Source organism: Salmo trutta, chromosome 17 (assembly GCF_901001165.1).
Source record: "Salmo trutta chromosome 17, fSalTru1.1, whole genome shotgun sequence".
Lineage (NCBI taxonomy): Eukaryota > Metazoa > Chordata > Actinopteri > Salmoniformes > Salmonidae > Salmo > Salmo trutta.
The window spans coordinates 7,300,564-7,314,114 of record NC_042973.1 but is presented as its reverse complement, the minus strand read 5'-3'; the positions used below and the strand labels follow the sequence as shown (position 1 = coordinate 7,314,114).

General features: G+C 41.8%; 1 protein-coding gene and 1 long non-coding RNA gene across 2 annotated transcripts in view; both read left to right on the top strand.

Moving 5' to 3' along the window:
- The window catches only part of LOC115151507 (TSC22 domain family protein 2), a 52,987-nt gene that overhangs the window by 21,196 nt on the left and 18,240 nt on the right, over positions 1-13,551 (top strand). The gene's annotated exons all lie outside the window — the stretch shown is intronic.
- On the top strand, positions 10,957-12,612 carry LOC115151508 (uncharacterized). The gene is made up of 2 exons (XR_003867313.1): positions 10,957-12,035; positions 12,159-12,612. It is a non-coding gene; the product is annotated as an uncharacterized LOC115151508 (long non-coding RNA).

Here is a 13,551-nt window from a genome sequence, read left to right as displayed (position 1 = left end):
CGTCGTAGCTATACAAACGCTCTGATCTCATGATTTATGTAAGGAGCGGCCGACCCATGAAGAATGCGCCTTGGTGGCACTCTATACCTAAGGGCTTTCTCAACAGTTCTTTCTATTTTCAAGTTTGAAGGTCACTGCCATAGAAAACATTGCCCACCCTGAAAACAAACTTCTAAGTTTTTTTAAAATGTCCCGCTGTCATCCCGTAGTATGGCCTATTGTGATCAAAGCACGAGTTACCATACACACTCCCAGTGCACCAACTACACACTCCCAGTGCACCAACTACACACTCCCAGTGCACCAGCTACACACTCCCAGTGCACCAGCTACACACTCCCAGTGCACCAGCTACACACTCCCAGTGCACCAGCTACACACTCCCAGTGCACCAGCTACACACTCCCAGTGCACCAGCTACACACTCCCAGTGCACCAGCTACACACTCCACAGTGCACTTGGCAAGAGATAGATGGCAGTTGACCACCCCTGCTGTTGAAATTGGTTGGATTGGGGTAAACAACAGTAGCTGTGTTGTGCAAGAGTTGTGGCTCACCATTGACGTGTTTGATCCCCACCCAGCTGCAGTGACAAAACAGTTAGGAATAAAGCCAAACTGATTTAATCTAACCACAGGTAAACCTGAGAGCTGCTTCTCATCCACCCTCCCGTTCGTCTGGAGTCAGGGAACTTGTCACTCCTCTGCACGAACTGACTTGTTGCAATGGGACTAATGTCGCTCTAGGTGGTATACCGTGTTTTATGGTCAATGCAACACCTGCAACAATGTTGATGACTACGATGCTGTTTTCACTTTGCTATTAGCTTGTGTTTCTTACATCTGCAAACAGCTAGGGTGTCTTTTCTTAGCAAGTTGTGGCTAAATCGTGTTATCCGCTAATGCTAATCGCTAGCTAATAAATGTACTGAGTCGGCGCAAACTTAGCTAGATATACAGCCTAATACCAGTGATGGAGTAGGCCTAAATCAGCAGGTTGTTTGTGCAACAGGTATCTTCTAAATCAAAGAGGATTAGGCAAAGCATGAAAACGACACCTACATGAAGTGGCTAAGAGAACATTTTAATGTAGCCGAAGATTATAGGGTCCCCTAGGAAACATGGACTAAGATTTTGGTTCCTATCATGTCACAAACTCCTCCTTGGCATTTTCATTCGTTGTCGTGTCAAACAAAACGGTATCCAATAATAATCAATTCATTTCCATGATTCCAAAAGTTCAAGTGTATTGATCTAAATCGCAAGTCAAATCGCATTTGCAACATTTGGTTAAAAATAAGGCCTAGATTTTTCGCCGATATTGTGCAGCCCTATGTGGCAGTGTGGAAATGCTCTGAAATGAGTGCAGGAAATGCAGAAATTGATGAAATAAAGACAATTGTTGGTTTAAGTTTAATTGAACAGTAAAAAACAATCAGAATGGAGATAGACCCATTTGAAATCACTTAAAATATGTGTTGCCATCCTGGGTTACCCACTACTCATAAAGCACATTTTCAAATTTGTATTATTCAAAAACTTAAAATACCGTAATATGATATTTTGGCCATATCGCCCAGCCCTAAGCTAACTTGCTCTAAAGCAATTTTAGGGAAAAAACATTCCTTTGAAATAATATAGATTAAAAAAAATAAAAAATACAAATGGCAAACCTTGTAGGTGGGTCGGATCAGTCATAGTTTTGCTTCTCCACCGATAGCTTTATCCCTAAGTTGTATTATCATAGTCATTCAACCTTTCTTATAGTGAAACCACTGGAGTAAGCCAACACAACTCTGGTCTCGTGTTTCCTTTGGCTATTTTAAAATGGGGGTGTCGTCGTTTGACCTTAAGTGACTCCACTCGCATCTCTAACTTTTTAAAACAGATCGATGACTACATTTTTAAAACAGATCGATGACTACATTTTTAAAACAGATCGATGACTACATTTTTAAAACAGATCGATGACTACATTTTTAAAACAGATCGATGACTACATTTTTAAAACAGATCGATGACTACATTTTTAAAACGGATCGATGACTACATTTTTAAAACGGATCGATGACTACATTTTTAAAACGGATCGATGACTACATTTTTAAAACGGATCGATGACTACATTTTTAAAACAGATCGATGACTACATTTTTAAAACAGATCGATGACTACATTTTTGAAACAGATCGATGACTACATTTTTGAAACAGATCGATGACTACATTTTTAAAACAGATCGATGACTACATTTTTGAAACAGATCGATGACTACATTTTTAAAACAGATCGATGACTACATTTTTAAAACAGATCGATGACTACATTTTTAAAACAGATCGATGACTACATTTTTAAAACAGATCGATGACTACATTTTTAAAACAGATCGATGACTACATTTTTAAAACAGATCGATGACTACATTTTTAAAACGGATCGATGACTACATTTTTGAAACGGATCGATGACTACATTTTTGAAACGGATCGATGACTACATTTTTGAAACGGATCGATGACTACATTTTTAAAACGGATCGATGACTACATTTTTGAAACGGATCGATGACCGAATCAGTGATCACACTGACTGCGTTTTGGTAAACATTCTGAGAAAGCTACTGGTTGGCGTGCTGAATGGGATCAGTGTATAAGGTGGCAGCACCAAAATGAAGTAGCAGATGCCTTCTCTATTTTTACTGCCCTGAATAAAATACTTTATGATTTATGAGCCATAAGTATCTCCCTCTATCTGGTATAGAGGGTGATTTGATCTAGATCAGGTATGTGGCCCACATTTATGGCAAGAAACAAACTATTCTATTACTGATTTTCATTAGCAATTTTTGCGCATCAAGTCCAAGTCATACGAAAGTATCTAAAATGTATTGTGATGCTCAACAAAGTGACGTATAGATGATTTGAACATGATGAGTGAAAAATACTATTATCGGTACCATGACTTGAATGGGATCTGTGCCACATATGCTAAAACTTTAGCATTTGGAAACCATGCCAGGGGAAACTAAACCAAAGCATGGATTACTGCCATGTCCATAGACTGCTGGCTGAGTTAGGAAACCAGTGTGTAATTTTGGTGACCTAGCCCTATGTGCAACTCATACAATGATGGTGCTTTTTCTGTCCCAACAATGACAATGAATAAAATTGTCCAGATTTCATTTTTAACCAATACCCCCTCCTTTCTACTTCTGAAGTAAAATAGAAGACGGACCTATTAATTTCACTGTCCTTTTCTAAGCATTTTATTATGGAGCATGCGTAAGTATGTCATTTTGATGGGATTACATGGTGCCTCCACTGCAGGCCATGTCTGCGAGGCCTGATGGACATGACACAAGCCTGGCACTCTGATCTTTTTCTTTACGACTTGGGGCGGAAAGGGGGCTGGCCATCATGGCAAAGGGTGATTTTTAAAATGATAATATTAACTTACGTAAGACGAGACCCTGTTCCTAGAATATGCCTCCTCCTTGCCAGCTGAGGGAGAATGTTAATCTTGACAAACGTCTCCACGTCGTGACTGCTGCCCTTTTCTTGACAGCCTGTTGTGGCCAATCGAGGTGGCTCTGATGAGACATGGAGAAGCCTCCAGTTGTCAGCAGTCACATCATAAGGGCAAGAAGTATTTTTGTATTTTTATTTATTTAACCTTAACTATGAATTTGAAGAACAAATTCTTATTTACAAAAGGCCTCACATCACAGCAAGAGACAACGGTAGATAAATGGAGTAAGTAGCACTACTAGCAGATGAGATGTGGATTAGGGCCTAACCCCTGGTCTTACATGTCTCCGTGTTGAAAGGGGAGTCGTGGCACTTCCGTACCAGAGGGGAAGCCCCTAATTGAGGCGCTGATCCTGTGATAATGATCTAATGAATACAGAGGATCGTTAGGGGCCAGGCGCTACGTTAGTCCTCTTAACTACTGACCTGGCACCTGACCTACAACTCATCCAGAACGCCGCAGCCCGTCTGGTGTTCAACCTTCCCAAGTTCTCTCACGTCACCCCGCTTCTCCGCTCTCTCCACTGGCTTCCAGTTGAAGCTCGCATCCGCTACAAGACCATGGTGCTTGCCTACGGAGCTGTGAGGGGAACGGCACCTCCGTACCTTCAGGCTCTGATCAGGCCCTACACCCAAACAAGGGCACTGCGTTCATCCACCTCTGGCCTGCTCGCCTCCCTACCTCTGAGGAAGCACAGTTCCCGCTCAGCCCAGTCAAAACTGTTCGCCGCTCTGGCACCCCAATGGTGGAACAATCTCCCTCACGATGCCAGGACAGCGGAGTCAATCACCACCTTCCGGAGACACCTGAAACCCCACCTCTTTAAGGAATACCTGGGATAGGATAAAGTAATCCTTCTAACCCCCCCCCCCCCCTTTAAAGGATTTAGATGCACTATTGTAAAGTGGTTGTTCTACTGGATATTATAGGTGAATGCACCAATTTGTAAGTCGCTCTGGATAAGAGCGTCTGCTAAATGACTTAAATGTAAATGACCTCGCACCACTATTTACTCCTTCACATGGAGTTTGATGGTGACATCACACAAATCAAATTGTATTGATTTGATTTTACACACCGAGCCTCTCTACTGTCTCATGTGCCCATTAGTCCCAGGGGGTGAACACTCGCTCCTTGGCAAGCCAGGATTCTCATCCATTTAACAAGCATCCTAGATGGAAGTTAATTTAGTGGAACATGTTAGCCTAATTTTATTTTTATTTATTCAACCTTTATTTGGCAAGTCGGTTAAGAACATTCTTATTTACAATAATATAGCTCCGGCAGACTTCAGTAGGGTTTAACACGTGTGTGTGTGTGTGTGTGTGTGTGTGTGTGTGTGTGTGTGTGTGTGTGTGTGTGCAAACTCTCGTCACTCAGATCCAAAACATCTACAATTATGTATACCATTCCACACACACACACACGCGCGCTTTCATTCCAGCCTGCCTACCAGGACCCCCAGTGTGTCTCAAGGAGGACAACCTATAAGCTCTCAGCGCAGCATGCAAGGGACATCTGCAGACAGAGCAGCTGTGTGTGTATTCAGCCCGAGGATTATGCAACAGAACAGTGAACGAGCTGGCCGGCATCAGGTTTCTATTAAAACCTCTTCAGGATCGGACCCATTTTTCACCTAAAATGACATACCCAAATCTAAGCTTGTAGCTCAGGCCCTGAAGCAAGGATGTGCATATTCTTCCTATCATTTGAAAGGAAACACTTTGAAGTTCATGGAAATGTGAAAGGAATGTAGGAGAATATAACACAATATGTCTGGTAAAAGATAATACAAAGAACAAACCAACCGATCTTCTGTATTTTTTTGTACCATCTTTAAAATGCAAAAGAAAGGTCATAATGTATTATTCCAGCCCATGTGCAATTTAGATTTTGGCCACTAGAGGGCAGCAGTGTATGTGCAAAGTTTTAGACTGATCCAATGAACCATTGCATTTATGTTAAAAATGTTGTATTAAGACTGCCCAAATGTGCCTAATTTGTTTATTAATAACTTTTCATGTTCTAAACTGTGCACTCTCCTCAAACAATAGCATGGTATTATTTCACTGTAATAGCTACTGTAAATTGGACAGCGCAGTTAGAGCAACAAGAATTTAAGCTTTCTGCCAATATCAGATATGTCTGTCCTGGGAAATGTTCTTGTTACTTACAACCTCATGCTAATCGCATTAGCCTACATTAGCTCAACGTCCCGCAGGGGACCCACCGATCCTGAAGAAGTTTTGAGGCCTGTTTACAGAATATCCTTGAGAGGGACAATGCTCATGACTGATTTTGCACTGGAAAATAGCATGGGCCAGTGATCTGATGTACAGGCATTGGGTGGTTGAGGCTCTTTCTGTTTCTTTTGTGTCAACCATTCCCCATTTACAGACGTCCTAACAATGCAGCCTCAGAAAGAAAGAAAAAAAACGCTTGTTCAGAGGAACCTGTTCATCCAGATTCCACATCCTTCAATTGTTATCGTCTCAATTAATGCTGTCTTTCCAAGGAAGAAGGGGCCAGGGTTCCGTTGTAGAAGCACGGTACTGCAGTTTAACTAACACCTGGGCCAGAAAGACCAGTTCCATAGACGGCCACATAGAGAAGTCAGATTTGAACATTCTTAATAGAGCTGCCCAAGTCGATCCCAGGCTGTAGCCCCATAGGGCAGCGCATGATTAGCCTAGTGCCGTCTGGGTTGGGGGGGGGGGGTTCCTTAGCTCATCGCCCTCTAGTGACTCCTTGTGGCGTGCAGGGCGCCTGTAAGCTGGCTTCGGTCGTCAGTCGAACTGTTTCCTCCTACACATTGGTGCGGCTGGCTTCCCGGGTTAAGCGAGCAGTGTGTTAAGAAGCAGCGTGGCTTGGTGGGTCATGTTTTGGAGGATGTATGTCTCGACCTTCGCCTCTGCCGAACCCGTTGGAGTTGCAGCGACGAGACAAGATTGTAACTACCACTTGGATGTCATGAAATTTGGGAGGAAAGGGGGTATAATTACAAAAAAAATTATCAAAATCCTAAGACACTTTAGTCATCACCATGGTGCACAAAACAGCCATTTTAATAATTCAAATAATTGGAGTTGAGTAAAATACTATACATGGAACCAACATTTTTCATTGAGAGCTTAATGGAAACTGGCTGTCTTAGGCTATAGCCTTTTTGACTATCATTGAACATGGAACTCCTGTAATGAAGCAGCTAATAAAATGTCATTTTCAAACATTTGCCAAAATGCAATCTGTTCTGAACAGCGTACCTAATGAGAGCTGTTCCATGTGGTGTTCCACTTAGAAATAGGGGGTATCTAATAGCAACAACTAGGATGGGTTGCTATGACTACGATTGTGGCTTTGGGTTCTGGACAACGAAAGAAAGTTAATATGAAAACCAATAGAACAGGGGAGAAATGCTGGTTAATGGCATGAGGAAGTCTTTATAAAATAATTGCCTCCACGTTTCTATGGGTTGGATTTTGGATAGGCTACTTTGCAGCAAGGTAAGAGATGCCTCATTATTTAAAGTAAAACAATTTCAGGTTTCAAACAATTGTGCTGCCTCAAGCGCCCATCACAATGTGGTGGGTGACGCGCTGATAGCCTGCCTACCGGTAGCTATAGCAGAGGGACACTTTAATTACCAGTTGAGATTGATAAATTAAAAAAAATAGTACTTTTTTATTTTTTTTATTGTGGCCCTCTACAGTTAATTTTTTTTATTTAAAATTTTTTAACACACGGTTGCATTAAGAACAATTATTATATATATTTTTAATTTGTTGCGCAATGATTGGGCTTACAAACGCTTGTTTCACTCCAGTACCAGCTTTTTGAGGAGCTGCTCTCACGCAGCACTATGCCGCTCCTTAAACTAGGCTCTGTATGCTGTACTACTTACGAAAAATACACGCATGCCAATTTAAATCCACTAAATTATGCAAATTAACCTATAGACCGATAAGCATGACCGGTCAAATGTATTTTCGGCAGCTAACCGATTTAACGGTTAACAGCCCTTATAACGTGTAGGCATATAATTATTATATATATTTTTTTTGTGGCACATGTTTGTAAGGACAGATTGAACTATGCACGCTTCGTCCTGTAGTAGGGCTGACCCCATTTAGTCAACTGGTTGATTGTTTGGTCAATAGGCTGTTGGTTGACTGAGATCTCTTTTTAGTCGAGCATTCAGTTGAAATTTTCATTTTTTTAAAATATTTATTATTTTTTATTGTGCACAAACGTCTGATACGCACCTGTCTGAGTGCGCTAATCTATTGCGGACGTTGTGGGGATGGCACAGTCCATCCTTCTAAGACGTGCTACTGAAATTGTATATGGTTATATTATGTAAGAACAATGGTGCAACACTAATAAAAATTTTAAAAAAGCGTTTTCTCTCGCTTTGCCGTTCTTGACAAAAATAGGGTGCGCCTGGCACCTACTAACAAACCCCGTTCAAAGGCACTTAAATATTTTGTCTTGGCCATTCACCCTTTGAATGGCACACAAACAAGATCCATGTCTCAAGGCTTAAAAATCCTACTTTAACCTGTCTCCTCCCCTTCATCTACACTGATTGAAGTGGATTTAACAAGTGACGTCAATAAGGGATCTTAGCTTTCACCTAGTCACTCTGTCATGGAAAGAGCAGTTGTCGTTAATGTTTTGGATACTCAGTGCATATATACAGGAACAAGACAGATCCTGCTTCTGTTGTTTAATAGACTACTGTTTCAGTTTACACCAAGCCTCACGCAACCACATGTTTTGATAAAGCAATTTTTCATCTTTGCAATGCTGTAGTAAAAGGCTTTTTTGTTACAACAACCTCTGGTATTATTTATTTTGTTTACACTTCCAAATGGTCAGAAATTATAATTTTGTAATGTAAGAGCACTTGTTTGTCGCATAATACGCACGCTTTTCTCGCGCCTTCTTTTTCTTGAACTCCTCCTCCTTATTGTTTTTGTTATTACAATTATTAAGATCATTTGTAGGCTTAGTATAGCAGCTTTGTATAGCCACCATCGAGCTGTAGGCACGGAACCCAAACTGGCTGCGCGCATGAGCCATCTTGCATACATTTATTTTGTCCCCCCCACACCAAACGCAATCACGACACGCAGGTTAAAATATCAAAACAACCTCTGAACCAATTATATTAATTTGGGGACAGGTCGAAAGGCATTAAACATTTATGGCAATTTAGCTAGCTAGCTTGCACTTGCTAGCTAATGTGTCCTATTTAGCTAGCTTGCAGTTGCTAGCTTATTTGTCCTGGGATATAAACATTGAGTTGTTATTTTACCTGAAATGCACAAGGTCCTCTACTCCGCCAATTTATCCACACAAAAAACGGTCAACCGAATCATTTCTAGTCATCTCTTCCTTCCAGGGCTTTTCTTCTCTTGACTTTATATTGCGATTGGCAACTTTCATAAATTAGGTGCATTACCGCCACTGACCTCGCTCGTCTTTCAGTCACCCACGTGGGTATAACCAATGAGGAGATGGCATGTGGGTACCTGCTTCTATAAACCAATGAGATGGGAGAGGCAGGACTTGCAGCGCGATCTGCGTCAGAAATAGAACTGACTTCTATTTTAGCCCGTGGCAATGCAGACACTTGTTGGCGCGCGCAATAATTGAATAACAGATTTCAAAATGTATTTTGCAACGCTCGCACACGCGACGCGTGCGGTGTGGTCAGCCTGTAAGAGCGCATCCTGTTTAGCTGTCTTAATATCTTAACTTACTTAGATCTATATGTCATTATATAGGCTATTGTACCAATCATTCATTCGTTCATGATTTGAAATGCAATCAAACATTTTAGTTTTAAAATGAAATAACAAAGGGAGCCTTGACTAATTAGCCTAAACTGTTCCATGTCGGCAATTACATTCACAAATGCGACATTCGCAAATTTTAGTCTCTGCTATAATAAAGGCATACAGGGACCCACACTGATGTGCAGGGGGTACACCTAATTTATTTTGTTTATTTACACTTCCAAATGGTCCCAAAAAATTATATTGTATTCTAACAGCACCTGTTTGGCACCATGATATGCGCACACTGCTTGTTCCTTACCTTCCTCCTCCAAATTTCTTCCACAAATGTGACTTCCCTTTCCCTCCTGAGCAACCAGTAAACATTCCCATTTCGAGTTTGTTTTTCACATCAATTTTTCTGACGTTGCAGTGTTTAGAGTTTGTTATAGCCAATTTGTGTGATTATGATAGACATAGATCAGTCCCCATTTGTCATGTGCATGCGATGCATACGTGTCACGTAAAGAGAGCAAGGGTTGAGACTATTTTTCGGAAACAAATAGAGGATTTCGGGATCTTTTCAAATGGCTGTTATTATGTTGCGGCTAAAGCAACATGGACTGCGTGATAAACACTGATGTTCTCTGGTGGTCGCTGCAGCAGGAAGTAGGGAAAGACCATGGGCGCTAGTCACAGGCACTAGCAGTAAAACAAATGTTATTACTTCAGCAAACTGCTCTTAAAACATCAGACAAGCTCAGTGCATGTTTTTTTTTATTTTTTATTAATACACATAGGGTGTGTCTATATATGGAAATATACACGTTTAATCGATTGGTCGAAAAAAACAGACAACTCTAGTCTGGGCCAGCCCAATCCTGTGTGTGTGTGTGTGTGTGTGTGGGGGGGGGTAGTTTCTGTGCTGCGCAGGTGTCAAGTCAGTCTTTTGGCCGACCTCCTCCTCGTGTGTGTGTTTTCCCAAAATCTGTCCTCCCACTCCCCATGGAACGGGTATCATAACAAACCCATAACCAACCCAGCGGCTCAACCGTTGCTCATTGCATTCCCTTCAAACTAAAGAGCATCTTACAATCAAATAGGGTTAGAAACCCCAGTTGGAGGATTCTGTCAACTTATTCCCTGTTTATTCCAGAAATCCTTCAACCAGGATTTCTGCAAATCCAGAGAATTTTGGAAAAGTTATTTTTTGCAACCCTACAGTCAAACTGGAGTGCAAAGGTTAAGTTGATCCCCCAACCCAATGCTGACTCTACCCGGAGTATCAATATTAGTTGGATCTGACTCAAAAACAAGCTTGAACCTAATGTACAGAAGCAGGGTTTGAATTGCGGTGGTGCAAAGGGCATCTATAACAACCTACAGAATCAGGGCACCCATTGTAGGCAGTCAAAATGGAACATAGGCCTTTCATAAGGAGTAAACATAATGCTGGTACAGACTTACTATGTTCAGGGCAACCCTCAGAGTCCCTGCACATCAGTGTGGGCCCTGTATGTTAATGTTCCCCCTGGCTAAATATTAGCCCATTAGACTAGGTTTATACTGAGCTTGTTACTTAGGTGTTCATACTACGAGAGGGAGAGGTTTTGAGAAAATATCCTCAGCTAGACCTTTTACTGTAATGTAAACTTGCAATCTTGTCATGTCTTCTACGCCACCCTTGAAGGCTGCGGGCGAGCTTTGCTTGAGATTCACCCCCACTCCGAGCATTGCAGTGTGAAGAGATGTCGGCCAATGTGTATTGTAGTCACGTGAGCGGTGATGTACGAGGTTTTAAGGTCAAAGGACGTTTCCGGCACAATGTATATACTGACATTTGCCAGAGAAATCCCTATGCTTTGCATTCACGCTTGCTGTTTGTACATATCCGTATCGATATCGACAACACCATAGCAAAATGAGTGCGCGGACTTGGTCCGATGCGGAGACCAAGCTTTTCATCTCCATTTGGTCAAGCGATCAGATTCTAGCGAGGTTGTTGCAATGTTACAGAAAGAAAGACGTCTACCTCGACGTCTGCGGCGTTGCTTGAACATGGCCACCATCGTTTTGTGGAAGCAGCGTCAGACATGAAATATGCGTACCGCCGGACCAAAGACGAGAATGGACTGAGTGGTATTGGCAGAGAGGCCTGTACATTCTATAGGGAATTGGACAATTTCCTCATGCGACCTGCCTCCATGCCTCTCCACATTATGAACGCCAGTGTAACTGCAGCGGATGAAGAGCAAGAATTTGGCAAGTATTTTTTTTATTTATTTGTGTAATCGTAGCTAAGAAAAGTCATCCGGACACTATGTCTTAATGTATTAGCCAGACGGCTAGCTAGTTCTAAGTTATATGAATCGAAAGTATCACTACTTCACGTTGTTGTCTGCTAGCTGGTTGCTAACAAAACGTTGCTAGCCTGTTTTTGTAAACTTTGCTTATCACTCCCATCCAAATGCTTGTAATGACTACGAGCTAGTTGCTGTTGAGTTATTTCACCACAACTTTACATCGTGGAATGCTTGCTCCCAAAAGTCACTGTCCATTGCGAATGTATCCTGTTGGGTAACTTTGCTTATCAATCTCTCCTATGCAGCAACACCAGCCCTGGGTCCTGTCAGTAGCCCTAACTCTGAGCAGTCTGCCCCTAGTTTCCCTCTTAAGTCCAACCAACTCATCTCTTGACTCGGGGAGCGCAAAATACCCCTTGCAGGTATAGGACAGTATAACATGTTATTGTACTTGATATTTTGTTGGCGACGCTACATTAACTTATGTATCACCATTTTGTAATTGTTGATTTGTCTGACAGTAATCGCTTTCTTGTTCACTCCAGGTGGCAGAGCATCCAGAAAGACGCAATATAAGCGGCAACAACACAGCGAAAAGGCTGCGAAGGAGAATATAAGGGAGCTTGGTGAATTCACCATGTGGTCTCAAGAAAGGCAGGTCGAGATGGACTGGCAGCTAGTGTTGAACTTTTCAGCCGTTATGTAGTGTATGTTTGGAAGCGCTGGCCTGATGCTCCTCAGCAGGCCCCTGTGCAGAGCCAATCCAGGATGTCACTGCTGCAGGGTCAGGATCCAGAGTACAGCAGCACTCCTGTATGGCTTTAGACCACCATCTCAAAGACAATCCAGCCTGGGAAACAACAATAATTATTATTATTATTATTGGCTGTTGTTTCCCATTTCACCCTGAACAGACAACACGCTGAAGAATGGGAAAGCTGAAACGACTGTGCATGTTATTCTCGTAATGCATTAAAGACACGTGTATATACAGTGCCAGTTGAATGAGTAGGTGTATCCAAACTTTTAAGAGTTTCCTTATTTTTACTATTTTCTACATTGTAGAATAATAGTGAAGACATAAACTATGAAATAACACCCATGGAATCATGTAGTAACCAAAAAAGTGTTAAACAAATCAAAATATATTTGAGATTATTCAAAGTAGCCACCTGTTGCCTTGACGACAGCTCTGCACACTCTTGGAATTCTACTAACAAGTTTTACCTTAACTGGTGGTCGACGACCCCTTGTTGAATAATCAAATCAAAGTTTGTCACGTGCGCCGAATGCAACAGGTGTAGACCTTACAGTGAAATGCTTACTTACAGGCTCTAACCAACAGTGCCAAAAAAAAAGGTATTAGGTAATTAAATAAATAAAAACGACAGTGGAAAATTACAGTAGCGAGGCTATATACAGGCACCGGTTAGTCGGGCTGATTTGAAGTAGTATGTACATGTAGATATGGTTAAAGTGAATATGCATATATGATAAACAGAGTAGCAGTAGTGTAGAAGAGGGGGTGGTGGGTGGCGGGACATCCACCACCCCTTCCGATATAACTGACTGTCGAGTGTTGGGCTTATGACGGGTAAATGGGACCCTACTATGGCACCTACACATTGAGGGAATCCAAGATCAAGTTGCCTGAGTCCCCGGGCGGTGTCCTCTGTGCATCTCCGGGTTATCCTTCAACTTGAGTGCAGTAGCAAAATATGCATATATACAAAAGTATGTGGACACCCCTTCAAATTAGTAGATTCGGTTATTTCAACCACACCCGTTGCATGTCTTTCTGTTAGATTTTTACAACCGTCAGCAATCTCCATAGACAAACATTGGCATTAGAATGGCCTTACTGAAGAGCTCAGTGACTTTCAACGTGGCACTGTCCTATGCCACCTTTCCAACAAGTCAATTCGTCAAATTTCTGCC